Raw genomic sequence first — 13,424 nt, 5'->3', positions numbered from 1 at the left:
TGTTTGTAGATAGATCGCTTGCTCAGATGTAAACTACAATAATTATGTATTACATATCATTGTTAGAGCCTATCTTAATTACATTGTGTCCAAATTGTTGAAAAAGAATTTAAATTTTAGAAAATATCAATGTCAGATAATAAAGTTACCCTACATTGTAAAAAAAAAAAAAATAAAATGCACAATTTATTATTAAAGCAACTTGCCTCAAATTAGTATTCCTTATATGGAAGATATGTTTCAAACAGCTTTAGGTCCATATAAATGGTGCAAAACGAGGTAAGTTCAGCAATTTAAAAAAATTAACCCGTGATAACAGCTTTGCATTAAGGCAATGATTTACGACACTCATCACAATGTCTCAAATTCAGATTTCTAAACATAACACCGCAACTTTACAAAGTACTACAGCAAATATAAGTTTTTTGGCTCTTCTGTAAAATCATGATTTGTGGACTAATGTCGTTTTGAAATGATACCCCTCATATGTTTTATCATATGTTGGCATAAAAAAATAAAAGAAACACTTTTGAGATGATTCTGATGTAGACTATATTTTATTTTAAGTAGGTACCAGTATAGTTCAGTGAGAATAGTAGGCCTAAACACTGTCATCACTTTCTCAAACTACTGTATACTTTGTTTGGCACTTTTTAAAAAAACTTCGCATTAGTGAATCATTAAATAACTTCCTTCTTGCATTGTTATTAAGAACACCAGTATGGTACATCTTGTATACCGGTACATTTAAGTTGAAAATTTAACATTTCTATTGATTCTGTTTTTAATTTCTGATTTATGTAAAGCAACTGTTTCTAGAGAAGGAAGGAATATATTACCGTACCTCTTGTTACATTTACAATTAATTCAGTGACAAAATTCATATTCATTGTTTGAAATATTAAAATGTTCGAACCTGTCACAGTTAGGCACCATTACATTTTTACCAGAAGATGATAAAAAGACTCTTAAAGCACAATTAAATAGGCCACAAACAATTGTGTATGTCTGTTCTGTCTCCCATGCATGCTTCCATGTTTGAAATAGTTTCATCATTGTACTAACATGTAGGCCTATATTTCAGTTTAAACTTAATTTTTAAAAACAAGAAGAAAATGGATAATATGACATGTGTAATATTCGTTTCTAGTACATACATCCATTGCACTTCATTTCAGTTCATATTCATTTCTATTTTTGTAGGCCTAAGTTATGATCCTCATGACATACTGCCTTATATGAACTGTCGAACAAAGCTTTGTATCAATACATTATTACAGACAAGATTCTTTCACTGTCGGTTCTTTGACTCTCACGTAATACACTTCTCTTTCACTGCAATGAGGGAAGTTGATATAATTAATAAATTCCAGCATATTTTTATGGTACTGTAGTATTGGTGTGCATTTCAATTCAGACTTTATTATTATTATTATTATTATTATTATTATTATTATTATTATTATTATTATTATTATTCTTTTTCCCTTCAAGCATTAGCCATATGGCCTATTACAACCTCATGGTTGAGTTTTCAACCCAACGTTTCATTGGATGATAGTGAAACATGGCTTTTGGGATTCTATGCAAGATGGGAGTTTAATCTCGAAAAACATATTATTTTTAGATTACAAAAAAGCATTGATTGTGTTCAACGCCATAAACTATTTGATATCCTGAAACAAAGAACTGTATCAAATAAACTGATTAATATAATAAATATATACAGTAATAATTAAATTAAAATAAAATTTAACTAAAAAATTTCTGAAGCTGGAAAAATGAATAAAAGAGTACGTCAAGGATGCAGCCTTTCACCAACACTTTCAATATAAACTTAAATGAAATAATACAAAAATGGGAACAAGAAACACTTCGAAACTAGTCAGCCGGTAATTTCCTAAAAATTAACACAGTAAAGAAGTTGAGAAGTTAATCAGTGAAATACAAGGTATTAAAATAAGCCGAAAACAAAAATTCAAAACACTCTTATTCACAGATGACCAAGTGATAATATCGGATAATGAATACAAATTACAAATAGCAGCACATAAACCGAATAAAGTCATACAAGATTATGAGATGAAAATTTCAACCAAGCAAACAAAAACGATGGCATTCACAGGCCAAGATTTAGTAAGAAGTAAAATAGTTATCAGTAATAAAATCATTGAACAAACCAATTCATTTAACTATTTAGGATGTTTACTATCTTATGAGAATGAAAAAGATATTCAAAATAAAATCTCAAAAGTTCCTAGAAATAACAGAACTCATAAATAATATTTTTAAACCTACAAAATTTTCAAGGTGTACTAAAGTAAAAATGTGTAACACTTTGACATTTCCAATGTTAATGTATAGCAGTGAGATATGGACTCTAAAAACATCTGATAAGTCAAGAATTGGAGCGGCTGAAATGAAGTTCATGAGAAAAACTGAGCAATATATTTTGTTAGATCACAAGACTAATGAAGAAATTTTAAATGAACTAACACTTACATCATGCTGCATAAAATACAGAAAGAATCACAAGAAAAATAGAGCCAGGAAAATTAGAGAACTTGAGAGCTGAAATAAACGAGGCCAAAAAACAAATAAAGGACAACAACCTCGAGAAAGCCGCGAGCTTATTGAATGAAGCTATCAGAACGGCAGCAATACTGTACGGAGAAAGAAAGGCAAAACCATGGTTCGACCAAGATTGCTTTCGGCAAAGGAAAATAATGCTGGAGGCACTACACAAGGCCAGAAGCAGCAACAATAAGGATGATCTGGCAGCATACTCAAACATCAGAAGGACTTACAAGCAACTGATCAAGGGAAGGAGGAAGGAACACAGAGAGCAGGAAGCTGAACAAATAGCGAAAGAAGCAAACAAGGACCCGTTAATCGCCTTAAAAAGAAAGAGGTATAATCACAGCACCACCATCCAAATGGAAACCTGGGAACGGCACTTCACGAACATCCTGAATACGAAGAAAACATCACCACCCATCACTCTTGCCCCAACAATGGAAACACGAACAAAATATATACCAGTAACCAAGGAGGAAGTGAAAAAAAGCAATCATGAGAACAAAAAATAAGAAGGCAGCGGGACCAAATGGGATATTTAACGAGCACATGAAAGCAACAGAGCACCTGCTCTTAGAAGCATGGACAGAAATGTACAACAAATGTATAGACACTGGCCAAATACCCGAATCATGGAGAAGATCAATCATAAAAGTCCTGTACAAAGGAAAAGGAGACACATTCAACCCCAACTCCTTCAGAGGCATTGCCCTGGAAAACAATGACTTCAAGATATTCACAAGATTAATAACTGAACAATTAATAAAGGGAACAGACCACCTCATCCCAGAGCAGCAATACGGTGTCACGAAGAACCGCAGCAAAATACAAGCAATACAAAACCTAGTAAGCGAAATAGAACAGGCACTACGACCAAAGAAAGGCAAATACTTCACGGTGTTCATAGACTACACCAAGGCATTTGACCTACTAGACAGAGGAAAATTCTTAGACAAAGTTGCAAAGATGATAGGAGAAAGACACAGAATCACAATCCTCCTTAAAAATATCCTGACATACAACATAGTCAAAATAAATGATGGCTTTACCTTCTCGAGAGAAATATGCCAGATGAATGGGGTAATGCAAGGAGATCCCATTAGCCCAATATTGTTTAACATCGTCACAGCCGACGTAGCAAAGATAGTCGAACACAACAACGCAATATCCCTCCACATGTACGCAGACGACATGGTGATAGACTCAACAAGTATCACACATCTACAAGAAGCAGTCAACAAGCTAGAAGCATGGGCTGACGAGAACCACCTCAGAATTAACGAAGACAAAACAATGCAAATGACATTCAGAAAAGGTGGTAGGATCGCAGAAAAGGAACGCATAAAAATAAGGGGAAAAAACCTAGAAATCGCTAGGTCATATAAATACCTCGGTATCACCTTGCAAACGACAGGAAAATCATACAGAATACACATAAAGGAAAAGGTCTCAGCTGCAATCAGGTCAACATACACGATAAAAGACCTGCGAAACCTCTTGTTAAGCTCTGCAATGAGATTATTCCACGCAGTAGTGCGCCCCATTATAACATATGGGATAGAGATCATATGAGACGACCGCAACCTAACAATAGCAGATCTAAGATCCATAGAGACAGCCAAGGCGAGGTTCCTCAAGAGAGTGCTAGGTGTCTCAACAAATAAGCAATCAAGACTAGTCTACGAGCTGGCAAAAGAGCCTTTCTACATCGAGGAGATGAGGGCCAAGTACTCACTTCCATACACCCGACAGAGTGACAGAGTACTCGAAGAGAGAAGACAGAAGAGAGAGGAGATATGGCCAGAGTTTTACTGCACAGACGCCATGATGGAAAGAAAATGGACAGAAGCCAACCAAGAGCTATGACATGTTATCACAAGGCTAGCAGTCCATGGGTATCACCATAAACTCTATGCAACAATACGTTTCCACGAAGTTAACAGTGATTGCGTGTGCTCTCTGTGCGGAGAAAAGTGTGAACACTACTATATACAGCGTTGCAAAAAGAGAACCAAAACAGTGACAGAATACAGTAAAGAACCATAAGAATTCAAAACCAATGCACTTTCGTGTGCACTCATACTATTATTTTTTTTATAAAATACAAAACTAACTGGTTTGAGCACATCCAAAGGATGCCACGAGATCATCTCTCAAGAATAATGAGGGCAACAAGACATCAGGGATAATCATTGAAATGACTACTGGACGACTGAGACTGGAATGGATCAACCATTTGGTCCAAATCCATGAAAAGTGTTATGATGATGATGCATGTAATGCAGATGATTTATTCATTTGTCATGATGTTATATGTTCATTACAGATTCTAATTGTAATTCTTTCATTACAACCTCATTACAGTTATGATCCCATTTGGCATATTTTGCTGTGTATCTGTATTGCTGTGTGAAATTTCATTTCATTAGCCATAATTACGCTTTCATCTTTCTTCCTTTGTTCTTTAATGTTCATGCTTTACTACTGTAACCGAGTACGGGTCTCGCCAATAATAATAATAATAATAATAATAATAATAATAATAATAATAATAATAATAATAATAATAATAATGATAATATAATAATAATAATAATAATAATAATAATAATAATAATAATGAAGATGATGATGATGACGACAACAATTATTCGTTCATTAATTTATACATCCATCCATTTTATTTATTTATATACTTATTTATTTATTTGCTAGCCAATGGCAGTTGGCATTTTTTATGGTGTATGCTTTCCTTACTGCACGCTAGTTATAATATGTTTTGCTTCGACGTTGATATTATTATACTGTACTATAACTTCTGTCATACGACTTGTAGAATGGTTGGCTGATACGTTTGATTCCCGGCAATAACCATATTCAAACTTTTCAGGTTTTCTGAAACCATCATTATGTCTAATAATCAAATAGACTGACTTTACATTGTTTCCACTTAATAATAATAATAATAATAATAATAATAATAATAATAATAATAATAATAATAATAATTTGTGATAATACTCTACTAGAAACATTAACATTGTTCCTAGAGTCTTTCTATTATTTAAATGTAGCATGGAGGTATAATTTAGTGCAATAATGAAATTTTTTCATATCGTGACATAGAACACAAAAAACTCACAAACATATCAGTGCTCCAAACCAATTCAATGTCAGATTACCTAATGTTTCATTTTCATTACATTATGAATGTAAAGCCATGAAAAAAAAAATTCAGTAATTACACAACATTATTCCATGATGTTCAGTTCAAATTAATCTGTTATCAAATGATTGAACCTATTAACTAAACTCACTAATTTCCAATTGAATTGCATTTTTTAGGAAGGAACTAAGTAAAAATTGACTTTTTTATTTATATTAATTAGATGACTAAAGATGGCTAAACGCAATAAATGGTAAAGGAAGAATCTAAGACTCTCCTTATGGGCATAACACTGTGTCAAAGTTTACAGTACAGTAAATAAAATAACTAAGTCACAGAGTAAGTGCATTTCTTTACTATCTAAGAAGCCTGAATGATAGTTGGAAAACCATATACTGTATAATATGTAATTTTTTTTTATGTTGTCAGTCTTGTGTTAAGTACCCTGATTCTTAGCTCAGCATTGAGAAGTGGCACAGTCTCACTTTTGTAAGACACTCCGAGACTTATTTAGATCTTATTTTGTTCAAAGCTTTAATTACTGTTTTGGATGATCCAAAGACGATATTAATCGCAAATGTGAGGAACTGAATGCTAAACTAAAAAGTCCACACTCATGTGTATCAGAAAAAAATAATCTCTGAATTTGATTTACTGCATATTACAGAATAATGAATGAAACAAAACATCTTTGTTAAGTCAACCAAAATGTCGCATTTGATTTTATATAGAACCTTCCTCTCCCCAATTTATCAGTGCATTAAGAATGTTATGTGATTAATGCATTTTGCAGCCGTGCACAAGGGGGGAGGTTTGGAGATTTAACCCTTCCCCTCCTCCCATTTGGGAAGAAATCTGCGAATTATAAATTGAAATAGTGAATGATTCCGACCTCATGTGCAGTAAACACGTCAGATTACGTCATTCTCACACATCGGAAAAAATGTTTTTTCCCCATTTAAAAATCCTGCACGGCCCTGAAATCAACAAATGTGTGATTTTTATATATCATAAGTTCCGTGCCATGGCATCATGGCCTAAGGCATCCTGCCTAGGACTCGCATTATGGAATGCGCGCTGGTTCGAATCCCCATGGGGGAAGAAATTTTCTCATGAAATTTCGGCCATTGTATGGGACCGGTGCCCACCCAGCATCGCGATGCACTTGGAGAGCTACGATAGGTAGCGAAAATCCTGTTTCGCAAACCAGCTATAACGACTGGGGGGGATCATCGTGCTAACCACACAATACCTCCATTCTGGCTGGATGATCGTCCACCTCTGCTTCGGCATGTGGATGTGAAGCCAGCAGCCGGCTGATCGGTCTTGGCCCTTCACGGGCTGTAGCCCCACGAATTTTTTATATATATATATCATAAAGATCAAGCTCGAAAGGAGTTTAATGAGGTGTGTTTTATTTTAAATTATTAATATAATTATCAAGTTCGTGGCTAAGGATATAGAATCTGTACATATATCTTCAGATGCCTATCTAAGCCAAAATAAAAACTATACAATGATGCAGTTTTATCTTAGTTTGATTGCTTCAAGATGATTCAGAATTATGAAACACTATTTTCCAGAAAAGGGTCACACTTTTCTCGTCTGTGACAGAGAATTTTCGGTCTTTAAGAAGCCCTAATAGATAGAATAGAATTCTTGGAAATCATCTTAAACAGCCAACAGAATGTATTAATCATTCTTGAGAAATCTGAAAACCTCATTCTAGATTCTGATAGATGGCAGTCCAAGTTTTTCAAGAAGGATGTCATATCAAAGGAAAATGCAAAGAACCCTGGCAGTAGAAAGGTGCTTTTCAAACCATCAATGCTCAAAGAATTTACATATACCTTAAAAAGTCTTAAGGCTGGTTCACAATAAACCGGGAACGAGAACCAGAATGAAAACGAGAAGCAGAGGACGTGAATATGAAATTTTTTTATTCACAATAAACCGAGAACGTAGACAACTATGCATATCAATATGCATGTCAATGACGATGTGTAAAGTCGATATTACGCATTCTGATGTTATTTGTGTATAATTGACCAATGGCGTTCTCTCATGAGTACAAGGCAGCCAACATAAACACAGGTTAACCAACTTCGAAATTTCAACTGAAACATTTCATTAGGTACGGTACTATAAATATGCCCATGCATCTTTATTATCACAACCTATTTTAAGTCTACCATAACGTAAAATAATTAGAGAAGAAACATTTGTAATAGAACAAAAATGAACACAACAGTAGTTATTGAATTGAAGCATGAATATGTAGTCTGTAATCAGTGATCTCAATGTGTAATACAACCAATACAGTAATACAATATGATTCACTTATTTTCAGAGATGCAGCTATTGAAAGCCATGTATTCTCCTTCATTTTCTCATCTTTATACGAGGCGCGCCGCTTATCGTAAACGTGAGGATTTTCCTCAACACTCAATATTAGAATCTCATCAAATGAAACTTGCTCCATGATGCACAGCACAGAACAAAATAATGCATAGGTTATGTCACGGTCTTCTTGCTACAAAATATACGACAACAAAATAGCTTTTAGATGGCAATAGAATGAATCTAGTGGGCTGTGATCAGAAACGAGAACGCCAAAGTAGAAACTTGGCCAACTTTCCGTTCCCGATCCCGGGCTCCGGCAAGCTTTTCGTTAATTGTGAATGCTCACATTTAAATGTACACATTTTAACAATTTTACCGTTTTCGTTTTCGTTCCGATTCTCGTTTCCGGTTCATTGTGAACCAGCCTTTAGTGTTTTCAATACACGAATGTACACTTAACAGCAGTGTACTATATGTTCTCACTGTGTAAAAGAAGTTTACAAAATTTCTCATGGAACCACCAATGGTATATCCTGACGGAATAGTTCCTATAAATACCAATAAGACTGAAGACCTAAAGAAACTTCTTGAGTATTACCACCACGCTCTCATGGTTAACATGTCGGCATCATACAATAACGTGCGGTGTGCTTTTAAAACATAATTTTGCCGACCGATTGTTGCTCTGTAGGTTTCACTCTAAGCATCATGTTGTCACGTCTACTTCCTCGATAAGAATAAGCACTAATTTGTTATATTGTTAAATGGCTATTACTATTATTATTATTATTATTATTATTATTATTTCATATACGAGTACGTTGACATTCTTAACTCTTAATAATAATTTTTAATCACATACCTTAATGTTCGTCCTCAGCACAAGACATTGCAACCTCGGTTTTAGTCCATGTGGACTAGACAAGTAGGTGTCATTTAATAATGGAAGCAGCTTATTGGTTGCAATATTGAAATTGAGGTGAGTGATTGGAGTGGCGACATAAGAAATTGAAAACAATAATGCAATTAAATTTCAAAGACCTGCCGAATGTTATGCACGGGCTGCTCAAAGACCTGCCGAATGTTAACCATGAAAGCGTGGCGATAATACATCAGCATTTTAGGAGATTTATTTTAGGCTAGCATTGAAATTTCCAATAAACAACATGATTGAGCATTACTACATAGTAGATTGTTATAATGCTGTGTTAGATAATTTCATGAATGAATTACACATTAAATTATTTATTTAAGTATAATAACAATGTATTTAAATGTTACACGTCTCTTTTAAGGAAAATAGTGTAAATCTTTGTTAAATAAACAGCGTTTCTGTCACATTTTGCTTGTTTATTTTCACGAAATATTAAATGCAATTTACATTTTTACACTTTCGCACTTTACAATTAGTACCAGTACTGAATGAAATGTTACCTTCTTAATATAAAAAAAAACAATTAAACATTTTAAATGTGTAATTGTTCCCAGAAAAGTTATTTTTTGCGCTTCTGAAATGCAGCAGATTTTGATTCAATTCCCTTCTAAAAAGTGCTATTCAATTACAATTCACTTTTGTTATCGAGACTTAAAAATTTAATCCTTTGCTTGTTTGTAGAATTACCCAACATTAAGTTTGTTTCTAAGATTGATCGATCAATCGATTTATTTATTTTTAGATAATTTTCGGTCGGTATTATGTAATATAAAGTAATATGTATTTGATATGGCAGAAAATATGCACCATGATTCAGTTGCTGCACAACATTAGGCTTAAATTTCTGGCATAAACTGTGAAATTTGTGGTCAATATATAGTATGGGTAGGTTTTTCTTATAAACATCATTCCACTCTATCTTTATTATAGCTATGTTATACTGTCACCTCTGAATAATTTGTAATTTTGAAAAAGGTTATCAGAATAAAATTGCCTAGTGATTGGGTCAATATAACAAATACATACCAAAAGCCCAAGTATATCGTTCTGAAAAAAACCCTACAGTAATAAATAGTTCAAATTAATTTGAAGAAATAATAGTTATTACTTCAGAATTTCTCAATACCTTGAAAGACAGGACCACTCTACAGAACTACAGAGTTTTAAAAATCCTGTAAACCACCGTACACTTCTGAACTGTTCTAAATAATAAACTTTTTAAAATCAGTCTTCATAAACTTTTACATAAATTGTCTCAGTTATTTTAGTAAACGTACATCGTTTCAAAATGAGTTTTCTCCATCTGAGTTTTTTTTTTCTTTTTCTTAAAGTGAAAAAGATCCAGTGTGTTCCGACCAACACTTCCTTTTAACATAATATTACAATGGGAAAAATTCGTCTTGCAGATTTGAATCCTGTATTCATAGAATGTAGAAAATATGCTAACTTTCTTTAAGAATGGACAAAACACGTTCTGAAATGATGCTCCTCATATTACAATAAAAAATTTTCTAATATTACAATTTTTATACAACCCATGAGGCACTGAGAAACTTAAGAGATTTAATAACTAATTACAGCAAACAAATGTCTAACATTTCAAAATACCTATAACAATTTCCCTTATCTACACTCACTGCCATTTTTTTTATTATTCTATTCATTCATAATTTCAATACATGAATCCATAACACTCAACAGTAAGATCATCTTTTTTTTTTATGTTCCAGTTCTAAACAAGTTTTCTCTAATGTATATATTTTACAAAAAAAACATAAAATGGAATACAATATTTTACAGTCTATACTGACTTCCAGTTTTTTGAACAGACGAAATAGGAAGTAGTTTTATGAATGAGAAAAGTTTAAGAGCTAGAGGAGTAGCAAACGGAGCACTGACACATATAGGGAGGACGGAACAGTTCACTGGGTTTTCTCGTGCAAACTTCGTCTGTTAGTAATAAACTGGCAACAATGATCTCGGAGAGAGTGTAGCAAAACTTACCATGTTACACGAGAGACATAAATCACTTTGTATACTGTGACAATCTCAAGGATCAAGCCTTCGAATAAACTTCGAATCTCACGCTACTGTATAGCAACAGAGCCTTTACTGTCTGCAGTGACCATATGTAACTTTAGCTTGTTATTTTTAGACAAGTATTGTAGCTTATTAGAAAGTTCACAAGTGACTAGCAATATTACCATATATTTCCAAATTCTTAATAATGGTAAAAACATGTTCTTATCAAAAGCTTATCAATAAATGACCAATCATTAGTTTTTCAACAGCTTGAGGACTTCCTGATAGTGACAGGTCGTGTTATAAAATATCGACCTTTAGAGAAAACCCTCCTATTACTGTTTATTCTATGCCTGTGGTTATCAACTTATGACCTTGATTTCTAATCATTTCAAATTAAAGGAATCCAACGCATTACTAAAATAAATTATTTTTTTGCTAAATAACTTTAGGTTGTAACCCACCAAGCTACAACTTGATACCCACTAATGGTTCATGGAAAATAGTTTAATGTTTTACTGTATTCATTTAAGAAATAATTGATAGTTTTAATGTTATGTGAGCATATGTTGTAAATAGGAAATTATATCGAAGAATATAAGAAAATGAATTGAAATTTAAAATTTAACCTCAGTTGGCATTGGCAGTAACCAAACTGTTGAAAAAGTATAAGTTCTTTAATCAATAAATTAAACTCACACCGTAAAATGAATACTGGTAAGTGACAAAAAGTTCCACACAGAAATTGCAATATAAATCAGTAGGAAACTGAGGTCAAATCTGTTAAGATAGTTTTCCGATTTTATATCAAAAATGATCAATATGCACATTTTTGTGATGAATTTAGAAAATATTCCGATATACCAGTTTCATTCATTACGTGACAAATAATTTCTATTGTTTCCATCCATAATTTTAAATAATATAGAATCAATAAGTAAAGATTCAAATCTCGAATTTGTTTTCTTGAGTAAAATCACACACATTATTACTTCTTTAAAAAAAAAAGGGAACAAGGGAGGGATCATATCCTTCTTTGTCTTCTGATTGATGTGATTTGTTATTGGATGGCATGATTTGAGCATTAGCATTGCATTTAGCCTCACATACTCTTATCACAATGAAGCATTTCGGCATATTTCGTGGTTGGAATCAATAGAAGAAGTCTTAGCAGAGAACTGACCAATTATGAAGTTCATTTCATACAGTGATGATAAAAACATATAGTACCTATTCTGTTCTTCTTACGAAATGAAACAAGTGAGATCATACTAGATTACACATCAATTGAATCTGATCTGAAATATACCAGAGAAAACCAGATCATATTAAACATATACAGAGTATTTCAAAATTATATATATGTGTGTGTGTGTGTGAGAGAGAGAGAGAGAAAGTGATATAACTGTGCAGATAGAAGGGGGCAATAGAATACATTAAAATAAATTTAAAAAAAACCTATTATGCGCTTTGTAATTAAGTACATGGTTAATCAGAAAATTAGGATGAAGAGCTGCATAGTTTGGCAACAGTGCAATGCCAGCTCACCTATGAATACATACAAGCACTCAATCTGAATAGCAGCATTCCGTCCCTTCACTGCAGTAAGGTTGCCAGATTTCCAAATGGCAGGAAATAACAATAGGTTTTAATCTTTGTACTTAATTTGCAAGAAAACCGTTCGTTTTATTTAAGAACTGCAAAAGAATAAATCATTCCTTATCAGGTCCTCCAATGATATGGATAAAATTCAGAATCGAACAGATAGAACTTATCGAGTAAAATAGTGTTCACATTTAGGGGATTTTTTTTTCTGAGAAAAGTATTCATTCAAGACTAATATGATATTAGTATGGTATTAGAATTTTTTGTTGTACTGTATCCAAGGAATAAGATGTTAAAATCTGCACAATTATATCATTTCCATCCTATGTGTGTGTGTGTGTGTGTGTGTGTGTGTGTGTGTGTATATATATATATATATATATATATATATATATATATATATATATATATAAATTGTTTCGAGATTTTTCCAAAATATTCTGATATTGCAATATAATCAGATACTGTACAATTCATTCAATGTAGATAACTGCTGTTTCTTGCACTTTTTAAAGCCGAGATTAAATGTTCCAACATTAAGGATTAATACAACTAATGATGTGTGATTAATTTGTAAGTCAATGTATGTTTAAGGCAATGAACCTCCGGGTTCCTTAAAAGCCAGTAAGTATGTATGTTTGAGGCAAAAAATAAACAATTAAATAACTACCCAAAGGATTAAGAATGCTGCATGTACATTTATTATTAGACATTTGGGTTGAAAAATATGAAATGAGTTATGCACATAGGTACATAGCTTTTTAATACTTTTCACAA

The sequence above is a fragment of the Periplaneta americana genome, chromosome 11, assembly GCF_040183065.1.
Source record: "Periplaneta americana isolate PAMFEO1 chromosome 11, P.americana_PAMFEO1_priV1, whole genome shotgun sequence".
Classification (NCBI taxonomy): domain Eukaryota; kingdom Metazoa; phylum Arthropoda; class Insecta; order Blattodea; family Blattidae; genus Periplaneta; species Periplaneta americana.
Note: the sequence above shows the minus strand (reverse complement) of the source record.